At 36.0% G+C, this 22,691-nt stretch overlaps 1 long non-coding RNA gene across 1 annotated transcript; it reads left to right on the top strand.

Moving 5' to 3' along the window:
• Positions 1-21,639: 21,639 nt before the first annotated feature.
• LOC127129262 (uncharacterized) lies at positions 21,640-22,338 on the top strand. The gene is made up of 2 exons (XR_007806262.1): positions 21,640-21,802; positions 21,902-22,338. It is a non-coding gene; the product is annotated as an uncharacterized LOC127129262 (long non-coding RNA).
• The last annotated feature ends 353 nt before the right edge of the window (positions 22,339-22,691 follow it).

Below are 22,691 nucleotides of genomic sequence, written 5' to 3'. Positions count from 1 at the left end.
CTCAACCAAATATGCACCAACTTCAAAAAATCATAACTCAGTGATAACAAATGAGAAATGAATGGGATCAACACCATGGCAAAGCTTAATATGTCTAGTAGTCACATATGAAATTTCAAGTCCATCTAATAAAGTATGAGAATTTCACAAATGAAATGGCAACATGTATCACACAAGTCAACATTTTGGTCAAACAGGGGACAAAAATCTCAATCAATTGGAAAATGCTACAAACAACTCCACAAAAAATCACATGTAATCTAGACATCCAAGAGTAGGTTCATGCAAAAATTCAGATCAAATTGAGGTCAAGAAGCATACAATCAAAAATCATGAAGTTGCATATCATTGGTGTGACACAAATTGTCATACCCTACTTCAAAAATTCACAACTCTCAAACCACATAAGATAAATTCATGATCTTTACATCAAAATAAACATGAATGAGTCTAGATTAAGCACAAAAAAAAATCAGGGTCATTGGATATATCATCACAATTTCACAAAGGATTTGGCAAGATGTACAAAAATGGGTCACATTCTACAAACCCTAATGCCATAAAAAATCTACTCATCCAAAAAATCAGCAAAAATCATGATAAAATACTAGACATCAAGCAGAGCAATATGCAAAAATCCTCATGAAATTTGGATCAAAAATGATGATGTTATGATTTTTAGAAGATGATGTATCAATTTGGAATAAACATAAAAAACAAACATGGTTTAATGAGACATGGGGCACGGGCGATGGCATATTTGTAAATATCACAACAACTAACTAAAACGCAGCGTACAAGGCCAAAGCTGGAAATGTTCTGATTGGTCAGTCTCAATGGAATAGTGAACTACACATGCATATGTGAGACAGAATTCTGGGAATTTAAACAAAACCTAGGGTTTGTCAACTACAGTGTCATCATCTTCACCATGTTCAAATCGTGAAATTCAAAAACGCCCAGAAATTGGAATCCAACATATCATTAGAACCAGTACACAACATACATCAAGAATCCATCATTCACTTTCCTTAAAACACAATAACAATCATGAATCGAGGACAAATACATTCACACACCAGATTTCAAGTCAACATATCTTTTAGCATAGGCAACCATTTGACATGATTCGAAGCTTAAAACAACCAGCTAAGTAAGATCTACACAGTGCATAGCATCATTTCAAGAAATGAGAGATTCGAGATACCTACCAGATTTGAAGAGCTGAGTTGGAATGTGGTTCTCTGGTTGCAAGAGGTCAAAACAGATGCTCCTTATGCTTTGAAATGATGAATGGAGAAAGGCTTGTAGCTCAAAGACCCTGGAAATAGCTCAGATTGAAAATCACCATTGATGAACTTGGAGAAAACAGAGCTCGAAATGAGCTTCCAGTTGAGAAAATGATGCTCAAAATTGCTTGCAAAGTGGTGGTAAATGATGAGGTAAGAACCAATGTACGAGTTCTTTTGCAAATTGGCAGAAAATGCCAGGTGAAGAAATTCTGTTTTTGAGAGGAAAATGGTTTTCTCTTAGTGAGTGTGAGGCTGCTGCTTCTAGGGTTGGAAAATGGCAGAAAATGAGCCTTATATTAGCTGTTTAGTATTGGCTAATGACATGCTAATCGTGATTAGCTCAAATGAACCATTTTGCTCATTTGCTAAGTTTCAATCAAATGGAAAGGAGGGTGTAAGTTTTGTCCGAGTTTGGGCCTCAAACATGCTTCAAATAACATTTCAAAACAGTCCCAATTGGCCAAAATGAGTAAAATTGGTTATTTGGAAAAGTCAAAAATCAACCTCACTTGAAATTAATTAAGGCAAGTTCAAAAAGGCCATTTTGAATGGTGAAGTTTTGGTGAATGAGGATGACATTTTTAGAAAGAGGGGATCAAATGTGACTTGTAGGAAAAAACCCCACCAAATTTGGCCAAATGGTTTGAGAGATATGGCCTTTTGAAGTTCAAAAATTTTTGAAAATGAATTGATCATAACTTGCCAACCATACATGGGAATTGAGTGCTCTTGAACTTTTTGGAAATGGGAGAACAAGATCTTCAACTTTCATGTTGGGCAAAAATTCATTTGGAGCTTGTATCATGATGCAAGATTAGGATCAAGAAGTTTCCATTTTTGGCAAATTTGAATTACAGGTCAAGTTTCTATTTTGGGAAATTTTCTGTTTGACTTCAAATTCTTCCATGATGGTGTTTGACATGATATATGAGGACTATATGGACATGAATGAGCTCCCTCAAACCAAATCCCATCATCAAATCACTGATTAAATCCACAGTTGACCAAGTTTGACTTTTCTAGGGTTTTGCCTGATTGAACCACTTCTGATGAATTCCAAACCCTAATTCCTTGAGATTTTGATTCCAAATGATATCACAACATATATGAACCCTTGATGATTGATCATGGTGCCCAAATTCTTCAAGAATGGCCACCATCCACTACAATGCCTGACTTTGACTGATTTTGACCTAATTACCTGATGATTGCTTCAGCTGCAAGTAACATGGTTAGGTGATAATATTTTGTACTTTTTGATTGATAAACATATGAAAGGCAAAGATATACAAATGCAAAGTATGCTTGGTGATCAAGAATCAACTCACAAGGCAAACCACCCACTAGGAGGGAAGCTAGGGCATGCAATGATCCTTGAGGCCATGATATGATATGATATGGCCCATGAGGGATCTTAGGGCCAAAATTGGGGTCTTACACACAACAATCAAAGCACAGACAGCTTTCCAATCACCCAAAACAGCATGCTCCTTGGCCTTAGCCTCTAGGAAACTCAGATGAAAACCAGGCAACTTCCCCTTCTCTTTCAAACCACCCTTAATCATCTCCGGACTCAAATAAAGAACACGGGATATCCCACCAATATCAGGTTCTTCCTTAGTGGCATAGAAAGGAACCTGATTTCTGATCTGAATGCCCAAGATACCAGCATAGTCCTCCATCAAAGGCCCCAATAAGTAATCCGGGAAGACGAAACACCTCAAGCCCGGGTTATAGAACTGGAGAAAAGTATGGACGGCGCTCCTATCCCTGTCAGTGAGCCTGAAAACCATCTTCAGAATACCCCCATACGTCTCACAGAACAACCCCACATGGTCGGGTGTAATCAATGCTATCATATCTCTCAGCACGCTGATCTCTGGGTCGAAGAAACTATAGACAACATCATCCTTCAAACCGGGCCTCATATCTGAGCAAAGAAGTCTCTCAACCAGGATCTCAATCGAAAATGTCCCTGCATATGGATAAACATGAATTAGATGCAGATAAATGCAAAATGTAAATGATGCTGATGTATGAATGCAATGCACTGTGCCATCCTTCAAGTCATCTGAACAACCACTGCACTGAGTCACGGCCTCCGAATTGATCACCATCATCTGAAGGAACATGTAACCACAAATCCCACTCAGGGTTCCGAAATAAACGGAACTGAAAGATACATCACCATCATCACCAGAGATTCTCTGAACAGATAACCATAAGACCCTCTGAACCGGCCCGGGGAATCCTAAAATAAACGGATCCCCACTGATAAATACCACGGACAGCACTCCGGCGTCTCAGAAATAAATGTCCATAAATCCGACTTATAAATAGGACTCTGATCAACGGAACCATTAGTCACCATCAAAGTCACCATCAGAACATGCATCTGTACGAATCAACCCTCCCCTCACAGGTGAATTCTAATCAGGTCATCCTAAGGCGGATAATAGTCTCGACAATCGGGCAAAGATACTCAACGGGTTTGCCCTTTCGGGTGTGCCGTTGCAGCTCTCGTGAGATCGTCTTAACCAAAGATCCGGGAAAGAACGTTCACCGAAGTCAATAGCTCAAAAGAGGTAACTAGACCAAAGTGGAATACTCCACAATGGAAGAGCTCTCTCAGATGAACCTCGTCCGGCTTGTGGTATGTCACGTCGCAACAACATGCCCAACCAGCATGTGAGAAACGTGAGACCACACTAATCCTAGGTGTATACTCGGGCCTGGGTTTTAGCCCCACTCAGAACACCCACCCCAAATCATAGGAACCACCTGTACAGAGGACAGCAACATGATAGTATGATGCATGCAAATATTTATGCAAATATATACACAACAGAATAATGATAAATGCAATAAATAGCAGCACAAGCAACCTAAACTATCCTAGAGAACGCTAGGAGAGACTCGCTTAGGGAAGATGGACCAGTAAGAGGTCAACTTCTAAGTCCCCAGCAGAGTCGCCAGCTGTCGCATCCGCGAAAAACAACCGGCGGGCTCAAAACAAAACAAACAGAGCCGCCACCGTGCGTTATTTATCCCAAAAGAGGGAAAGGAAACGCTCGAAGTAAACCTGGAAAAGACATGGTCTCGCGACCAAAGAGAGATGGGATCGGGAGTCGGTTATGCGAAGGGAAGGTATTAGCACCCCTACGCATCTGTCGTACTAGACGGGATCCACGCCCAAAAGAATAGAAGAAAGGTTGCTAAAACTGCTCACAAACATCACACACACACACACTGGAAACAACACAGATGGAGGAAGAGGGGAAAGGGCTCGCTAGGACATCACATCCTATGCCTACGTATCTCATCTGGAATGAGAATCAGAGCTACCGTAGTTCGGCTCACGCACGCCGAAATAAAACACACGCAAACAGGCAAACATGGAAACCGAATGCCAATCGCTGGACTTACATCAGACTCCGAACCAAACAAACCCACACTGGAAACCAAATGCCAATTACTGGACTTATATCGGACTCCAAGCAAACAACAATAGGATACGGAATGCCAATCGCTGGGCTTACATCCATCCCCTAACACACACAGGAAAGGATAACCAACAACAAGTTAATAGGGAGTCTGGAACTCGAGCCTAATAACTGTCAAGCAAACACACACAAAAGAAAAAGGGTGCCCGGAGAGATCTCGTACGACCTCCTGCCTACGTACCTCATCTGGTATGAGGATCAGGGCAACGTAGTTCCCCTTAACAGGGGAGAAACTTTCTCCTAACCAGAGACTGGGAAATGACAAACTAGAAGGGAGACTGACTCGAGCCTAATAGTTATCATGTATTCCACAATGGTCCTAGGTTGAGTTTTCTATCTAACTTGCACAGGCAACAAGCTATCTTAAACAGCACAATCAAAACAAAGCAAACATACACACAATTAGCACACACTATATACAAACAAGGTGGACTCACACAAGGTTAGGCTGTGAAACACAAGCCAACTGGAATCGGGTGATGTTAGCTCTTAACCTTAACATTGAGAGTTAGGGTGAAGCAGATGAAATGGGAAGTGAGGATAAGACCTCACAGCTCTTATCCCTGGCCTGGGAGAGCTTCAGACAAATGAAAGTGTGGGAGTTCAGAAAGTTGGAACTCTTCTCCACATATGATTGACTCAACAAAGATCTTGGGTTAATATCCACAATGCATCAACACAATGTGTGTGAGCAAAGTGGATGACACACAGAATAGCAGGAGATAGATTGCACATCTCTTCTATCTTCCAATTGCCTTATCAAAGGTCTTTTCCTGCTTGGCACAAAAATAAACAAACACAAGCATTGCCTCTTAAGGAGGGCTTCAGACAGGTGCCTGCCCAAGTAACAGGACAGGTCTTCCAGACTACATGAAGTCAGAGAATTATACCTATGTGGTTAAGCAACCCAACAAAAGCAAGTTCAAATGAACTTAAGCAACTAATGTACCTGAAAACAATCTAACTCAATCAGTACATAACTCACAAAGTCAATCAGACAGTTAATAGTCAACAGTCAACAGACATAGTCAAACAAGCCAAGCATCAATGAGGAAGGCACAAGCTCAACTCAAATGAGCTAAAAGCAACCTACAAAACAAGTCAAGATTAGCTAATCATCAACCAAATGATCCAACTCAAGCAAATGAATCAATTCCCTTATGACCACATGCTCCTTATCCTGAAAACAAAGCTCAAACATAAGCATCAACCACTAGGACAAGTCCTAGGGTCAAAGAAGGAGAAATAATTCAAAACAGAACATGAAAATTGGCATGAATCAACTTCAATCCAATAAGAACATCATCCAAAAAGTTCCACATCCATATCATGCACCAAAATCATTTCACAAGTCAAATAAGGCAAAGCATACAAGTTGGAAGCTCATTGAAGCAACAGAATGAACAAATCCACATTAATTCCAAAATGATTCAATAAATCCCACGAAAAATCATGGCTAAACAGAACTCATCACATGATCAACATACCAAAAATCAAGGCATTTGGACAAGTGTAAGCATGGAAATCAAATTCCATAAGGCAAGGTAAGCACAAACATGCTCAATTAGGGCACAAAATGCTACATCAACTTAGCACAAGCCTAAAACAGAATTGACAAATGATAAATGCCTCAAACCAAAGACATAATAAACTTCAAAGTGTCTAGAAACAATGTGCAAAATTTCACATTCATAGAATAAACAACCATCATTTCACAAATCATTGAAGTTCATGACTATTCAAAAGTCCACAAATGGTCATCCAGAAAGAAAAATCCCAAACAAATCAGAAATCATTCCAAAAATTCCACAACATCCAGAAGAAGCATCATGCAAAAAATCACATCAGTTGGCATTTATTTGGCATGGCAAAGAAAATCATCAAATTGAGCAAGCAATGGTGTGACACACATTGTCACACCTACATTAACCAGATCATATCTCAACAACAAGAAATGCTAAAAATGCAAACTCAACACCAAAAGGTCCATGAAGATGTCTAGTTTAAGCATGCAAAGTTTCAAAGGCATTGGATTAAAATTCATCATTTCACAAAGCATATGGCAAGGTAGGTACAAGATAGCACATGCATACAAAAACCCTAAGCCAAAATATTTTTCAACCGTGCACAATTTCTGGAAAAAATCTCATAAAATACTAGACATGATGAGGAACAACATGCAACAATTCCCAGGTCATTTGGATCATTAATCATGGAGTTATGAATTTTCTAAGTGAATGAAAAATAAAAAAACATGTTGAAAGCATAGTATGAATGAATGGAATAAAATGCAACAGGCTTTTGGAAATGTGCAACAGCTGGGATTCGAACCGAGTGAGTATTTGAATTGAGCGCGTTTCTTAATGAAACGCACCGTTTCATTAAGTCTGTGTGGCAATGCAAATCAACAGCAACCAATCATTGTGCCACGCCAGGGCCACGTGGTCCAATACATGGATACAAACAGAAAAACGCATGCAAACACGCCAGGCATGGATTAAACGCGTTCTGGAAAGCAAAACCCTAAGATATTCATACAGTTCATCGTGTTCATATGCTCAAGAACACAACTGTCCAGAAATCAAAAACCAGTACACCATTGGATAGATCTTCCAACGTACATCCCGGATCAAAGCTCAATTTAACCTAATTCGACCTAGGTTCAAAGATTCAAGCGAAAGAAGCTTCACCTATCAAACTTATAATCACCATAACTACTTCATTACTTCATGAAAATCAATGAAACAAAGCTCAGATTAATCACCAATGAGAGATCTACAACATGCATCTATCAATTTCGTGAATCATGAGAGTCGAATTCTGACCTTTAAGGATATGCAGAAGTGGAATTGATGCTTTCAGGTCTTGCTAAGCACAAACAGATCTTCCTAAGCTCTTGGATGATTGAATGGATGAATGCTCAATGCTTAACCTTGCACGATTTGGCCAAAAAATCCAACTGCCATTGATGGATGTGAGCTTCAACAGTCCTCAAATCTGCATGAAATCCTTCGAATCTTGCTTCCAAAATGTTCTTCAATGCTTGTGGATTCAAGAACAAGGCAATGTTTATGAAGAAATTTGATGAAAAAGTGAGAGAACCAAATGAAGAAAATTGTGAAAATGGATCTAGATCTGAGAATTATGAGGTGTTCCTCATGAATTCTATTATGCTTAGCCTTATATATGATGTGCTAATGAAGTTTGTTAATCACCATTAAGCTAATGCCAAGGGATTAGTGAAAACCAAGTGTTTATGCAAATTGGCCAATGCACCCTTTATGCATGAAATGAATGGAACAGTGCACGATTCTCTTTCCAATTTCCCTTGAAATGTTGTCCTTAGCCAAATGCAAGTGGTACAATATGAAAACAATGCATAATTTTCAAATTTGGATTTTCCCTCCAAAATTCAAATGGAAAACCAAATATTTTTGTGATCAAAATGCATGTCTTATGATGCATGAATTGGATAGTGCATGTCAAGAGAGAAATGTTGCAAAAAGAACCATCTCATTTGGCCTTATGGTTTGAAAGTTATGCCTTCTTGAAGTTCAAATTCACTTGGCAAAGATTGATCCATATCTTTTCAACCATACATGAGAAATTCATGTTCTTGGACTTTTTGGAAATTGGAGAACAAGATCTACAACTTTCATGTTCAAAAAATTTCATTTGAAGCATTCTTGATGATGTAATCTTGAGGAGAAAACCTTTCCATTTTTGGCAATTTTGAATTACAAGTCACTTTCTATTTTTGGAAAGTTTTGTCCTGACTTTATTTTCTTCAATGTTGATGTTTGAAATGTCAAATGAGACTTGTTTGAACATGAATGAAGTATTTCTAAACACTTCTCACCTCTAAATCCAACAGTTGACTTTTGGTTGACTTTTTTCAATTGACTGATAGATGACTTGGTCATGCACAGATGAAATTTGAGCCTCAATCTCCTGATGAAATGGCTCCAAAATGAAACCCTAGCTTATACAAGCTCAATAAAACCACATGATCCCCATCTCAATGCAAAACCTCATCTCCTTGACAAACCCTGATTGGCACAATACAACTGATTAGGGTTGACCAGAGGTCAAAACCCTAATCCTAAGGAAACTTGTCAGGCACAATGAACCTCTTGGTGATGATGAGACCATGATGATAGTGATGTACCATTTCAACCAAGATAATGATCAATCTCCTTGAGGAATCAGAAACCCTAATTGAAGCACAAGCCCTCAGATGGCTAGTGATCAACTCATGAAACCCTCAAGCTTGAATCTTTTAACCTCTTTATCTTCTGAACAAGACTTAGGAGGAGGACTTGCTCAATGTTTCCACATGATATGCAAAAATGCAATGACTAATGTTCTACAAGATGAAATGCAATATGCTAAGCTAGTCCCAAGAGAGGAGGGCAAATTTTGAGGTGTTACAATGATCAGTGATAGAACATTTACCTCTTGTGACGATTGAAACCTTTGGTGCAGATCTCCTGTAACGATCAAAACCTTTGATGCAGATCCACGGAGCGATCACGAACGTTGAACGATGACAACGTCTCTACTCAGTCCACACGAACGGATTCCTTCAATCTCAGTGCTAGCTGGTACGAATGAAGGCTTTGAGTGAGAGAGAGAGAGAGAGAGAGAGAGAGAGAGAGAGAGAGAGAGAGAAAACGAAAATAATGCAACCGCAATGAATGCTTCTGCACAAGGGTTCTATTTATAGAACCACTTGTGTGGGCTTCAAGCTAAAAAGCCCACTTAAGTGTATTTTGGCCCATATCTTATAATATGCCCAAAATCACTTAAGCTCATGGTACCTTACCATATTTCGTATTCTACTTAAGTACACCGTACCTTTACGATGTTCTACAATTCACTTAAGGGCACCGTACCTTACGGTGTTCCTTAGTTACTCTATCTCTCATCAATCCATCCTTTGTGTGTGACCCTGTAGGTTTTCGCGGCATTGGCAATTATATTAAATCATGTATTTAACATAATAAACAGTGAGCGGTATCTAGCAACACATCACTGCTACCCAAGACACGAAAATGTCATGTGATCTGACAATTCCTTCTGTGATAATACTTATGTGTATAATTACCCTTTTGCCCTTATGTCTATAATGAACACAAGGCATAGACAGTGTCATCCTTGTCCAGTTCAATATTGGGCCCATAGACATTTATCCTGTTACGCAGGATGGGCAAATTCCATCTAGGTCACTCATGTCCCTCAGCATGCTTCGTGGAGTACCCATCAACTGTCTTTATGGTTATCCAGTTACGGACAATGTTTGATCAGCAATAAAGCACTCGACTCTACATCTAGGGTCCATAGTGGTTTCAGGTCAAAGAGTGGTATACACCATTATCACCATGAGAATAACTTATGACACTTTGCATAACTTTCTATATAGTATTCTCATAGCGGGTCAATCCGGTATAAATATTACTCTTAATATTCATACCTATGTTTAAGACTTGATAACTCCTTATCCATGATCCATGAGATGTGATCATCAGTCTATATACATAATAGTCTTAATGCTTTAATGTCATCCCACTTCATAATAAAGCTCGACTACGGATACTTTAAGAATAGTGTCCTTATGTTTAATGTGATCTCATGATTAAGTCATACTTGATACATTAAATAGACTAGCTATTCTAGGGACTTTATTAAACAAACGTAATAAAGAAAAAGCCTTTTATTATTAATAAATAATTCGATACAAGTACCAAAAGTATTGGCCTCTAGGGCTTACACCAACAAAAGGATCCTCTTATTCCACACCTTCAAGTATTTGAGTAAGGATGCGAAACATATTCTATATCAGCATGAAGAAAACCTTTGAAACTGTCCAAAGTGAGCTTAGTCGGAACCACCTGTTTGGCAAGTTTTTAGGAATCTTGTCGAAGGAATTTTATTGAATCCTCACAAAAAAAATCATTCTGGGAATGGATGTACAAATGCCAAGCCAAGATCAGCGCTTGGCAATCGTGGGAATTTTGGTGGTTGGAGTCTAAAAGCTAACTCATACTTGTTTTCGGGCTTGACGCACGAAGGAATTTTTAAGTCAGGAAGTTTCTGTATAAACTTGTTTTTTAAAATAAATGCTGCCTCACGGATGGTTCGATTGAGGTCATCAGGCCTGTAGGAAATTTCAAAGTATTTCCATAATGCTGGAATCTCCTTGATATGAGTTATTATACCTTTCTTGCGTCTGTCCTGTATAGAAGCAAAATCACCAGTTAGATGTTGAGTAAGGGCAAGGACGTCAAAGATTTCATTGATGTAATAGTTTTTCCATAAAATGTAAAATTATTGGGTACAATAAAATGATGGTCAAAAAGAGATGGGAGATAGTTTAGCAACTTAGGCATACTGTTACCCAGCAAATTTCAACCACGCCGAAGGAGAAAATTTAAGCAGGAGAAATGCAGCCAAAGCGGTTCGACGGTCAGGAGGGACCTAAGCCAGGTTGAAATAAATTCGACCGAGGGGGTGATATTGCTGAAGTCGAAGCAAAACATGTCATGATTGATACAAATTGTTTAAATCAGAACGTGGGGGAAGTTGCTAAAGGCGTGGGTTTATAGGCTCTGACGCGTGGCGCATCGTGAATGGACCACAACCACCTATAAGTTATTTTTATTACTATTTAAGTAGATGTGATTTTTATTTCTAGAGGCGGCATTTGTAACATTGCAAAAGAAAAACACTTGAAGTATCAAACGTCTAAGAGAAAAGAGTTAACTTCCTACAAAAATGTATACATGCTTCCACATTTATTTTCCAAACATTTAACTTATCAAGTCATTTTATTTGCTTTGTTTATTTACGTCTTTATCTTGCTTTCATCCGTTTATTTTTATTTCATCTCTTTTTACAGTCCTTTTTACCTGTCGTTTCTTGATCCAAACATTTCACCAAAAAATACACCATATACTCAACACTTATTAGTCTAGGACTTTGTAGTCAGTCCTGCAAGTAAACCTCGATAGGAATGGTAGAGATTCTTCTCACGAAAACCATGTGCGAACAAATTGGCACACCTGGTGGGACATGTTGTGCTAAGTATATGCAATTACGTAGTGGTAAAATGGTCTCACCATGTCCAAATTCAAAGGAAGAACCGTCTTCGGGAGGAGATACAGTTGCGTCGCAAGCAACTGATGTTGGTTCTGGCACTATATTTATGGTTTCGTCTGCATATAGTGGACCAATTTTAACACCGTGTCAACCTAAAACTCCAAGGCCGATGGTGATGGGGACTTTAGGGCAATACATGCCCAGTTTCACAGTGCCCATGTATAGAACTTTAGGAATGTCAACTGACTTAAAGGAAAGTATGCATAGTAGCAGTTCGACATTTGGCGAAAATCCATCATCGTCATTCCCACACTACCAGGGGTTAGGACCTTTGGCAAACCAATTTGGTCGACCCCCGTGAGTAGGCTTATAATCTCAGTCGATCCCCATTTCCACATCTAGTTCTGTCGTAATCATGAGACAATAGATGGATGAAAGCAATCACGAAATGGTCAACATGCTGACTCAGCAAATGGATACCATACTGAGACCACTAATTCAAGATTCAACTCATAGTTACCAACAACCGGCAACTCAAATGACCCGAATAGGGAATTTCCTAGATGCTCCCAGAGCGCAAGTTCAACAAACTCCCCCACCTCCACCTCGATTGGAAACCCCGGTCCGACATGAGGCGATGGTCTATCATGTGCAAGGCCTAAGTGAAAGTTGTTATGGCGGTAACAAAAAACAAAATAACAAATTAACTACGACATATTAAATAAATATAATTATGTTATTATGTTTATATGTAAAATACTTACACAAGCTGAACTATGAGAATTATGTAGTTTAAGAATGAAAATGTGAGACTCAAAGATAGGTTAATATAGCTGCTTTGTTAAAGAAATCTCCATTTGAGTCTGAGTACTTATAAGAAAACGTTTGATAAAACCATCTTCAATCTTTTCTCAAGGCATTAGACATAAGTCATTTCCATAGTTGAGACATAATTCTCCTATCTCGATAGTTTTAATGCTAATTATTTTCCATCTAAGAGAGCTAGTGGCATACTTGTTGATCCTTATCCAAGTTGGAGCCCTTCCCATGATGATGCAAAGTTCTCATACTTGTGGGTGACTAGTTGAGTATTCTCCTTAAAATGACAAAATGTCTTTTCCCAATAAAAATGAATCAAAACAAACATCTTTGTTATTTTTACCATGAACTACGAGGTTTTGATTCTCCGTTGCACTTTGTTGGTACGTAGGGATGAGACTTCAAAAATCTTGGCAAACACAAAAATAAGAAAAATATACTTCTTTTCCCATCTCTCCAATATTTTACAAACAACACCCTTTTTCAAACCAAAATGTAATATTTTCAAAGAGGTTCCCATGGAGTACCATGAATGTTTAGGGTGTTAATACTTTCGCTCTGCATAACTAACCCCTGAACCCTTGTTCTCTTTTTATTAGTTTTGTTTCAAAACTTCTTCGGGGTTTGTTCGTACTTTTTTTCTTTTATTTTAGAAACAATAAAAGCGCGGTGGAAACTCTTACTTTATGAGTTAAGTTAATCAATAACTTAATCTCAAATTTTTTACCCCTACAAGGTTGTTAAAAGAGATTCTTCACAACTTCCTTTGAAGTTCAAAGACCGGTAGAAAGGAGTCGAGGAGTCAAGAAGGCTACCCATATTTTCTTTGATTCAACCACATGTTCAACAATGGTTGGGAATTCTCGGGTAAACCATTCAGGCACATAGTTTCATTTAGCAAAGGGAGCCATCGTAGCATTAAAGTGGTAGCACTTGACAAACATCAAGAAATAAGATACGAAAGCTTCTCGATCTAACCTAAGCTTGTTAGTTGGAGTCAATAAATTTATATGTATTCCCTTGACGAGACAGTTCTTAAGGCCTTCCTTGGTTCCATTGGTAAGTTTAGCATTTATAGAAATCTCAAAGGTGGTGTTAAGCCAGAGATAAAGTAGCCAGAAGGGTCCAAATAATAATAATCCATATTTTGGCTTGATATTCCTTAAAGCTCCAGTTCCTAAGCCTAGGGATTCATAAAGGGACTATAATATTTGTTGAATAAGACAAACATCTTTTCCTTCATGTATTTAGTTGGCTAAGATAATGTATCTTTTCGCCACTTTAAGTACCTACAAGAAAAGATGCACCTTCATAGATACAATGTGAACTTCACCTATGTGAATTTAGAGATGGTGTCGTCTCAAAGTGAGAGTTTGAGTTTCTCTCACGAAAAACAGGAAAGCATATGACCATAAATAAGTGCTAGGCGAGATATGTAGGGGAAGAACCCTTAAAGAATGTGTGGGAGGTAACGCTGGTCTAATCATATGGATTAATGGTTTAAAAGCATTTATACATAATATTTCGATTAGACTTTGTATTATCCTCACTAAGGTTAAGATTTAAATCAAAAGATACCTAACTGTATTAACATTCTTTATTACTTTTTTTTGGGAATTGATCTTGTCATTATTAGAACAAGTGGGGGATTGATGTAAATTATTAAGAGTTAATAATCTTGAGTGTGTTCCAAAATGATAAGAAAATATGCATGTGAAGATAGTATTTTGAATTTAAAAATACACAATATTTTATGAAGTGTTGTAGAATGCGAAACAGTGTAACATTTGATAAAACCATTGCTGTAGGAAAAATAGTGTAACGTTTGATAAACTGTTGCAGTAGGCTACTTGCCTTTTGAATTCAAAAACAAGCAACAGTTGGTGAAGTGTTGCAATTGGGTGTTTACAAAAATAGGCAACGATAGGTGGACTGTTACAATAGATAGTTTGTTTGAATTCAAAAGTAGCAACGCTTTCTGAACCGTTGCAGTAGACTCTTTGTTTTATGAATCAGAAACAGGAAACAATTTTGAACTGTTACCGTAGCTGAGAAGTTACAACTTACAACAAAAAATGTTGTTGAAAGGATGCGTTTCATCAAGGGTCACAACCTTGTGAAACATCACCACTTTAGCCTATAAATTGAACATTCTTGATTCATGAAAAATAATAACAAATATATACACCCTCTTCACATAATTTCAGACACTCTTCCCTACATTCGAATCTTCACAAGTCTTGTGCATATTCGATTAGAAGGCTGAATTATCCTGGGTATTCTTGCGTTCCAACTCTAAGACTATAAGAGAGTGCTTGAAATACTTTTAAGAAAAGTGACACCATTCACGATTTTAGCCTCATTTTATTTTGATTTAAATTAATTATTCAATGAAATCTTGATCCATGGCATTACATTATATACTTTGATCTGGTTGCATTTTTTTAACATATGAGTTTACATCCTTAAAGATACTTGGCCGAGACAAGCTAGCCTGAAGTTTTTAAGTGGTCGTTTTCGATGTGCTTGCTTGACCGCCATAGGCTGAAACATGACATTGGATAATTACGCTCTCCATTTATTACTAAGGAATGTACCTTCATAACATTCCATTAAAACCTCTTTTAAAGAGCAAATGTTCATCCTAATAGTAATGTATTAGGTCCTAGCAGAATATTTTCTTCAGGTAATAATTTAGCTCTAGGTGATTCCTTTTGGAATAGTGCGAAAAAATTTAATATGAAAAAAATGTGTTATGTCGTAATTCTTCTTTCTTTATATTAGCTGGCCTCGATAAATGATCTGTAACTACATTCCCAGTTCATTTTTTAATAATGAATCTCTAAATTGAATTCTTGTAGTAGCAGAATCCAATAGATAAGTATTTGTTTAGAATCATTTTTGTTTATGAGATAATAAATTATTGCATGATCTGTATATATTATAATGAGCTCATTTTTCGTTATTGTGTTGTTGTGTAATTTAATCCTGCTTCTTATATGGTCCTGCTCATGTAGTATATGGCACGAACTTTCTTGTACTTCCTTTGTTTTAATACAACACCTACAATGAAAGAAATGGCGTCACAAATGATCTCAAAAGGGATAATACAATGAAGAGGTTGTATAATGGGTTTCGAGATGTGAACTTCTTTCAATTTCTAAAAGGACTCAAGACATAAATACTGAAAATCCTTCATAAGCATTCTTGTTATCATTTTAGATAATATAGGGAAATCTCTAATAAACCGACCATAAAATTCTTCGTGGTGATAAAAAAGCTTATAACTTCCTTCAGAAAGATGAGAGGTGTTAATTTTTCTATTACCTCAAATATGGACATGTCTACCTCTATACCCTTATTGCACTGTAGATTTCTAAGTACTATGCGTTCCTTGGCTATGAAATGGATATTCCCCACTTCAAAACTAAATTGACCTTTATATATCTTTCTAGCACTCTTTCCAAATTAACAACACAATCATAAAAACTATATCTGTAGCATGAATATACAACAATAAAACTTACATTATATCTTCTAGAAAATCAGAAAAATTGATCTCATATAACACTGAAACATAACAAAAATATGAATACTTTGCTAAATGTTTCAACATTTGATCAATGAATGAAAGAAGAAAATGATCTTTTTGAATGGCTTTATTTAACTTTTTATAGTTAATAAACATCCTCGAACATATTGCCGTCCTAGTCACTATATACACATGCTTGTCATTTTTAATAAACTTTATTCCCTCATTTTTTCAATACAACTTTTACAAGGCTAATCCATTTGATGTCTAAAATCAGGAAATTTGCCCAGGCGAGAAGGGGTTTTAACACCTCTTTTTTCACTACTTCTCTGATATAATCTTATGCATACAAATAAAGGGACTTATTCCTTTAAGTCTTCAATGGTGCACCCAACGGTCTTAGGATACTTAAAAAAATAAAAGTAGTTTTACAATTTCATTTTTTCCTAATCATGAATTTATAATGATAAGATGATTTAATTACTCATCTAAAACTGTGTATCTAAAGTTCAAAGGAAACAGTTTCAGCTCTACTTTGAGATTTTCCTATTACATAAAATTGAAATCTATGTCATAAGCATTTCGAAGTTTTGGTCTTGGATAGTAGGATTAGAATCTAACAATTTTCTATATGCCTCTACTTTTTCATTTTCACTATCATGGTTTGTTCTACCAATCAAACACGCCTCCAACCCATTAGTTAGATGTAAATCAGATGAGTACTCTCAACAGAGTCCTTAATCACATCAACTTGAGTACAAGAATCTCCGAATGAAGGATATTTCATTGATTTATACAGAATAAACTCAATTTTATTATCTTCTACCTCAAAAATAATATTTCCTCTTTTCAAATCTATTTTAGTTTGTCGCGCCGCGGAAAATGTCTGAGCGTATCGCATGCTCGAAGATACAACAAATTCGCCACCGAATTTTATGTATTTCCGAAGAAAATGGAAAATATCGATAAAACCTAGGGGGTAAGGAAGTCAGTTATGTAAGGGGAAGGTATTAGCATCTCTCACATCCGTTATACTCAACAGAAACCGTTTTGATTATTCTTTGCTCGGATGGGTGTTACTATCTAAAGGTTACTTGCGAAATGATAAAAGAAAAAAATGTTATTAATTAGTGTGCTCTCCAAGGATTCGAACCCTTGTGCCTACATATCCTAATAGTGCAATAAGGAAACCAGAGATCCGTAGTTCGTGGAACTAAGTGTGGTGTTGTTTGTTTTTAGGGAACAATTATAATCGTATCCTAAAAGTGTGTAGACGTTAGCTGATTTGATCCTAATTTGGATGCTCAAAGCTTTTAGTCTGACTGATAAGGAACGAATTATAAAAGTTCTTTTATGAAAATAATGTTTTGTTTTGAAAAGGTATGAGTGATGAAAGAAAAAAGGGTGTGGCGTTAACCAATAGGTGGTGACTAGCCAAAGAGAAAAAATGGTGTGGCGTTAAACAATAGATGGTGTGGCCAAATAAGAAAGAAGAGTGTGGTTGTGTAGTGAAAGTATAGTTTGGACCAAGGGTTGTGTTGTTTGAATCCATAAAGAAGTGTGTATCTAAATCAAAGAGTGTGAGGTGTCGACCAATAGATGGTGTGGCCAATGCAAAGTTTATAAGATTTTACCTAGATGGTGAAGCGTCGACCAACAGGGTCATTCGTCTCGTACCCAAAGATATTCTGAATGAGGATATGAATTCTCCCTCTCACCCCTTCTCTTCTACTTAAGGATCGTGATGCTCAATTTGAATTGTAATTGATAAGTTTCGAAGAGATACATTTGTTATGCTTTGAACAATGATCCAGTCTCTAGTCTGTCTGCAATGTTATGTCTTACTTATATTGACCTGAATCTAAAGCCTTGAGTTCGTCTTGAAAGATCCAATACAGCTCCAACACAGGGGACTAGTCTTATCAAGTGATCAAGAGACTTCTGATCACTTTACTAGGCTGAGGGAACATGCACATGTCAAAGGATTTAATTGATAAAAGAAGACTTTGATCAACTTAATCAATCTGGGTGAAATCCAATTATAAGTCAGGCACAAAGGTTCATAATCATAGAGAAGCCTAAGTGTTAAATATATAAATTACTTCTAACACCTAATTGAGGTTGAAATCTAAAGCTAATGACTAATTCTAATCTAAGGGAATCAAAGTTAAACATGCATACCGATTCCTAGAATTAAAACTAGTCTAAATCATCATGAGCATGTGCATTATTTCTTAACATTTTAAATCGAGAATTAACCTAAAAACTAAGTGATTAGCTCTAACTAAATGTATTCCATTTTTATTATTCTTTTAAAATGTAGATTAAATGGAAAAAACATTTTCAAGGTGTATTCAAAGTGTTAAAAGAGAACAAAACAATTAAAAGGTGTAAAAAGATTAATTAAAAAAATAGAAAACAAATAAAGATAAAAACAGGTGGGGTATTGCTGACAAAGGGGTGTGTATATCAATTATCTGTATGGGCTTGAAATAAGTTAGCCCAAAGTCTTGTATGATTGTTGTTGTTCAACCTAGGGAAGTGCAGCATGGAATAGGAAGGTGCGGGTGGAAAAATCCATGGGCATGCAATGGTCTCTAGGCCCAAACATATAAGCCAAGACCAAATGAGAGGGGGAATGGATTCAACAAAATTTTCGGTTACTTCGTGTAACTGATTGGGGCAGCTTGGGTAACCCCATTAGAGCAGGTTTAACAGAGTTGAATTCCAAGAGAAATGTTTATGGAAATGGCTTGAAATCTTGTTTGCCATGCCTAATTAGAAGTTATTCGAATTGTTAACCATGTTAGAACAATGCTAGAATTTTTATGAGTTAGTGTATTTGGTGGATTGACATTGGTTAGTGAAGTTTGAACATGAATGATAAAGTCTAGATATGCCATGATTTGCTTTTTTTTTTATTCTTGAATCCTTAGATGAATGTGATTTACATTATCATGACTATTTGGAATGGCCTAGCATGATGAATGTATTGCCATGTGTAAATGTTATTGGATTTGTTTTGTTATGTAGGTCAGCTAGATGAACTTGGCATGGCATGACACGACATGAAAGAACTTGAAGCACTTGAAGGCTTTATTTTTTGGAAGAATATCTTATGAAGAATAGAAGAAAAAAAGACTAAGGTCTAGGTTAGATCAGTTGACTTTGCTCAACCGTTTGACCAAAAGTTGGTCAATTGTAGGTCAAAATGTGATTCTTGTAAATTGGGATTCTTATGAAACATGACTTGTATGTTTTGTAATGAAATGGATTTGTATGACTGTGTAATCTAGATCTTTTGTAATGAATTTGAAAACTTATGAATGCTTTGTAATAAATTTGAAAACTTGATATTTAAACGAGTTCTCTCCAAGCTTGATTTTGACTTGATCTTGTGCAAAATAAACTTGACTGTAAATAGGAACTTGCAATGCCCTTCTTGAATGAACTTTGAATAACAATGTTTTGGACCAAATAATCAATCAAACAAAAAACCATGCAAGATTTCATGATCAACAGATAATCACCCCTAAAGTCGACTTCTGGTTGACCAAAATCACACTTGATAACTGATTCCATAGACCAATAGCACGATGTAATCCACAATGATCAAGGACGACATTCTATGAATTAGGGTTCTACAATCAATCCCAAGATCAAGATGCAAACTACATGAAACACAAATGTCGAGAACCAACAATTAGGGTCCCAAGATCAAGATGCCAACTACATGACGCACGAGAGAGAGAGAGAGAGAGAGAGAGAGAGAGAGAGAGAGAGCAATGAACAATGAACACAGGAAGACAACACACCATACTTCGAATAGGAGGAAGAGACCAATAAATGATTTTCGTTTCAAGAAATGAATGAGGAGGGTGAAGATTAGAAGTTAAATGAACACGGTGAAGATTGGACATTCAAATAAATGAATGAAGATGGTTAAGATGAAGAGTTCGCTATCGTTGTCGTCTAGTTCACTAGGGTATGTGTTATGAAGGAAATAAAGAACATGTTATGTTTTAATTTTGTAGGAAAGAATTTCACCACGGTTGAAAATATTAACCGTAGTGAAATATGGCACATATAACCACAATTGATATAAGTTAAGGGACACACACTTTTTTTTATAGAAAAAATGAAAAAATATTGTTTTTGATATTCGAAGCTTGTAACCCTTAATCTATCACAATGGTTATTATTATGAACCATGATAAAAATTCTTTTATATAATAAACAAATACCAGGCCCGTAAAAAGAGATGTTATTACAATTGATAAAACGACCGTCGTAATATGGTTTTATCAGAGGTATATTTTATAGTAGTGGATTTGGTGTTCTATTAAGCGCATTAAATAAATTTTAAAATTAGGTCTCACTTTATACGTTGTCATTAAAAGAAGAAAGCTTAAAGTGAAAAGGAATAGTTTTGTTATGTCCACAATTTCAAAACGTGGTTTTAAACAATTAGACAACCGTTATCTTACACCGATACTTTGAGAAGCACATCTTAAAGAGAATACGCTACGTTTTTCAACAAAAATCCATAAATTTGACAACACACAATTAAGTGTAGCCTGTTACACCTTTAGGCTACGATTTTCAAGCCATTGTCTATTCACCCGTTATCTAAAGTAAAAAATGTTGTAGTGTATTAGCTCATAATAATACGTAATATAATGTGTTTTTAATAGTAGTCTAAACCATATTGAATTTAAGTTTTTCATTTCAAAAAACTTAGCAGCAAACTATCACACAGGGTTGGAATCCGTGAGTTCAAAATTGTATCCCATTAGTACTAGTTGAATAAATATATCCTTGTTACTATATGAGAAGAGTCAAGTAAAACCCATTAGTTGCAATATTCGATTTTAGGCATGATAAATTACCAAAAGAAGAAAAGGTTGATATATTCAACTACTATCATTCAAAAAATGGATTAATTCCAACCATACTTCTAAAGAAGGAAATCCATTATTACTGCCTAACTTTCATATATTTCCATTATTAGTTATGTAACAAAAGGAACGTCTAATATCAATAAACTCTTACTTCTACTTTAAAGAAAATAAGAAAAATATATGTCAATGTCACTTATTTCTTGACATAATAGTTGAGTCGTTTAACAAGAGAAAACTATACAGTTGCAGTAATATTTTTGTCACTTTTCTATAATTTAATTAATCTGCATAATAAATTTTGTCTCTTTCTTTCTCTAATATATGTTAAATATAGGGCATGTACTAGGTCTAAAATTTGTATCTTTCTTTCTCTAATATTTGATGTGAGTAGTCGTGTAGTATACGACTTTTCCAAATTGTGATACCTTTTTTCGACTCATATTCTTTAAAATACTACATAATAAATAATAGCATTTAATTATCAAAATAATTTTTATGTAATGAGTCTATATAAAGCACTTGAAGTTTGCTATGCATAATGCGATAACCAAAGATAATAATAGAGTTGAAAGAATAAATCTTCAGAAAAAATGGCAATGCACATTTGCAAGCTTTTTCTCTTGGGACTTTTATGCATTGCATTGCTCCTATCTTCTGGTAAGAAACACAAGAACTTTCCTCCCTTGAATTCTATTTTGTACATCATTGTTAAAATATCAAATGGAGTTTTGAGTTTGAGAGTTTTTTTTTTTGTAGCAGGAGCAACAACCCAAGACGATAATAGAAAAATAAAATGCATTTTTGGGGATTGTGCAGATTGTGGAAGAAGATGCATTCTGCAGGGGTTTCGAAATGGTGAATGTGATTTTGAAATGGAATGTTGTTGTCAGAATCCTTTTTAAAAAAATATATATTATTATAAATACGCAATAATATCGAATTAAAATAAATACGACAACGTTTTCCATCTAAGCTTTTATTTTCATTGCTTGAAGCATACTCACCTATTGTCTGGTTTGAGCAGAAGTAGAAGTGGAAGAGTTGAAAGAAGAATGACTTCTTCAACATAAAGATATGATATATAGTTAAAGAATAAAAAGTTGTGATGAAAAATGTTATGTTTAAAATAATTTACATCATTGGTGTAAATTATAGTTGATATATTAATGAAAAATTACTATTGTGTTTTATAATATTTTTTTACTATTATGTACTTTTATTTATAATGTAAGGAGAGTGATTTTACTATTTTGTTCTTTTATTTATAATGGTTGCAACTTGCCAGATTCATTTTTAACAAGTAAAAGTTATTCAAATTCCCAAGTCAACAGTTTTGGAGTCTCTAACAGTAGGTATAACTTGTACAATTAGGGTAGTATAACAAGAAAAAATGTTTGCAAAAAAGTATTCACACCATTTTCAAGCACTTTTTGAACTCCATTGAAAAACCATTTTCAAACACTCTCTTTGAACTTGAAATGCATTTCAACTTTGTTCAACAAAAGGCAAGAACTTTATAACCTCCCTCAAACAACTATTGAAATTA

This window comes from Lathyrus oleraceus, chromosome 3 (assembly GCF_024323335.1).
Source record: "Lathyrus oleraceus cultivar Zhongwan6 chromosome 3, CAAS_Psat_ZW6_1.0, whole genome shotgun sequence".
Lineage (NCBI taxonomy): Eukaryota > Viridiplantae > Streptophyta > Magnoliopsida > Fabales > Fabaceae > Lathyrus > Lathyrus oleraceus.
Note: the sequence above shows the minus strand (reverse complement) of the source record. Positions and strands in the feature narration are given on the sequence as shown.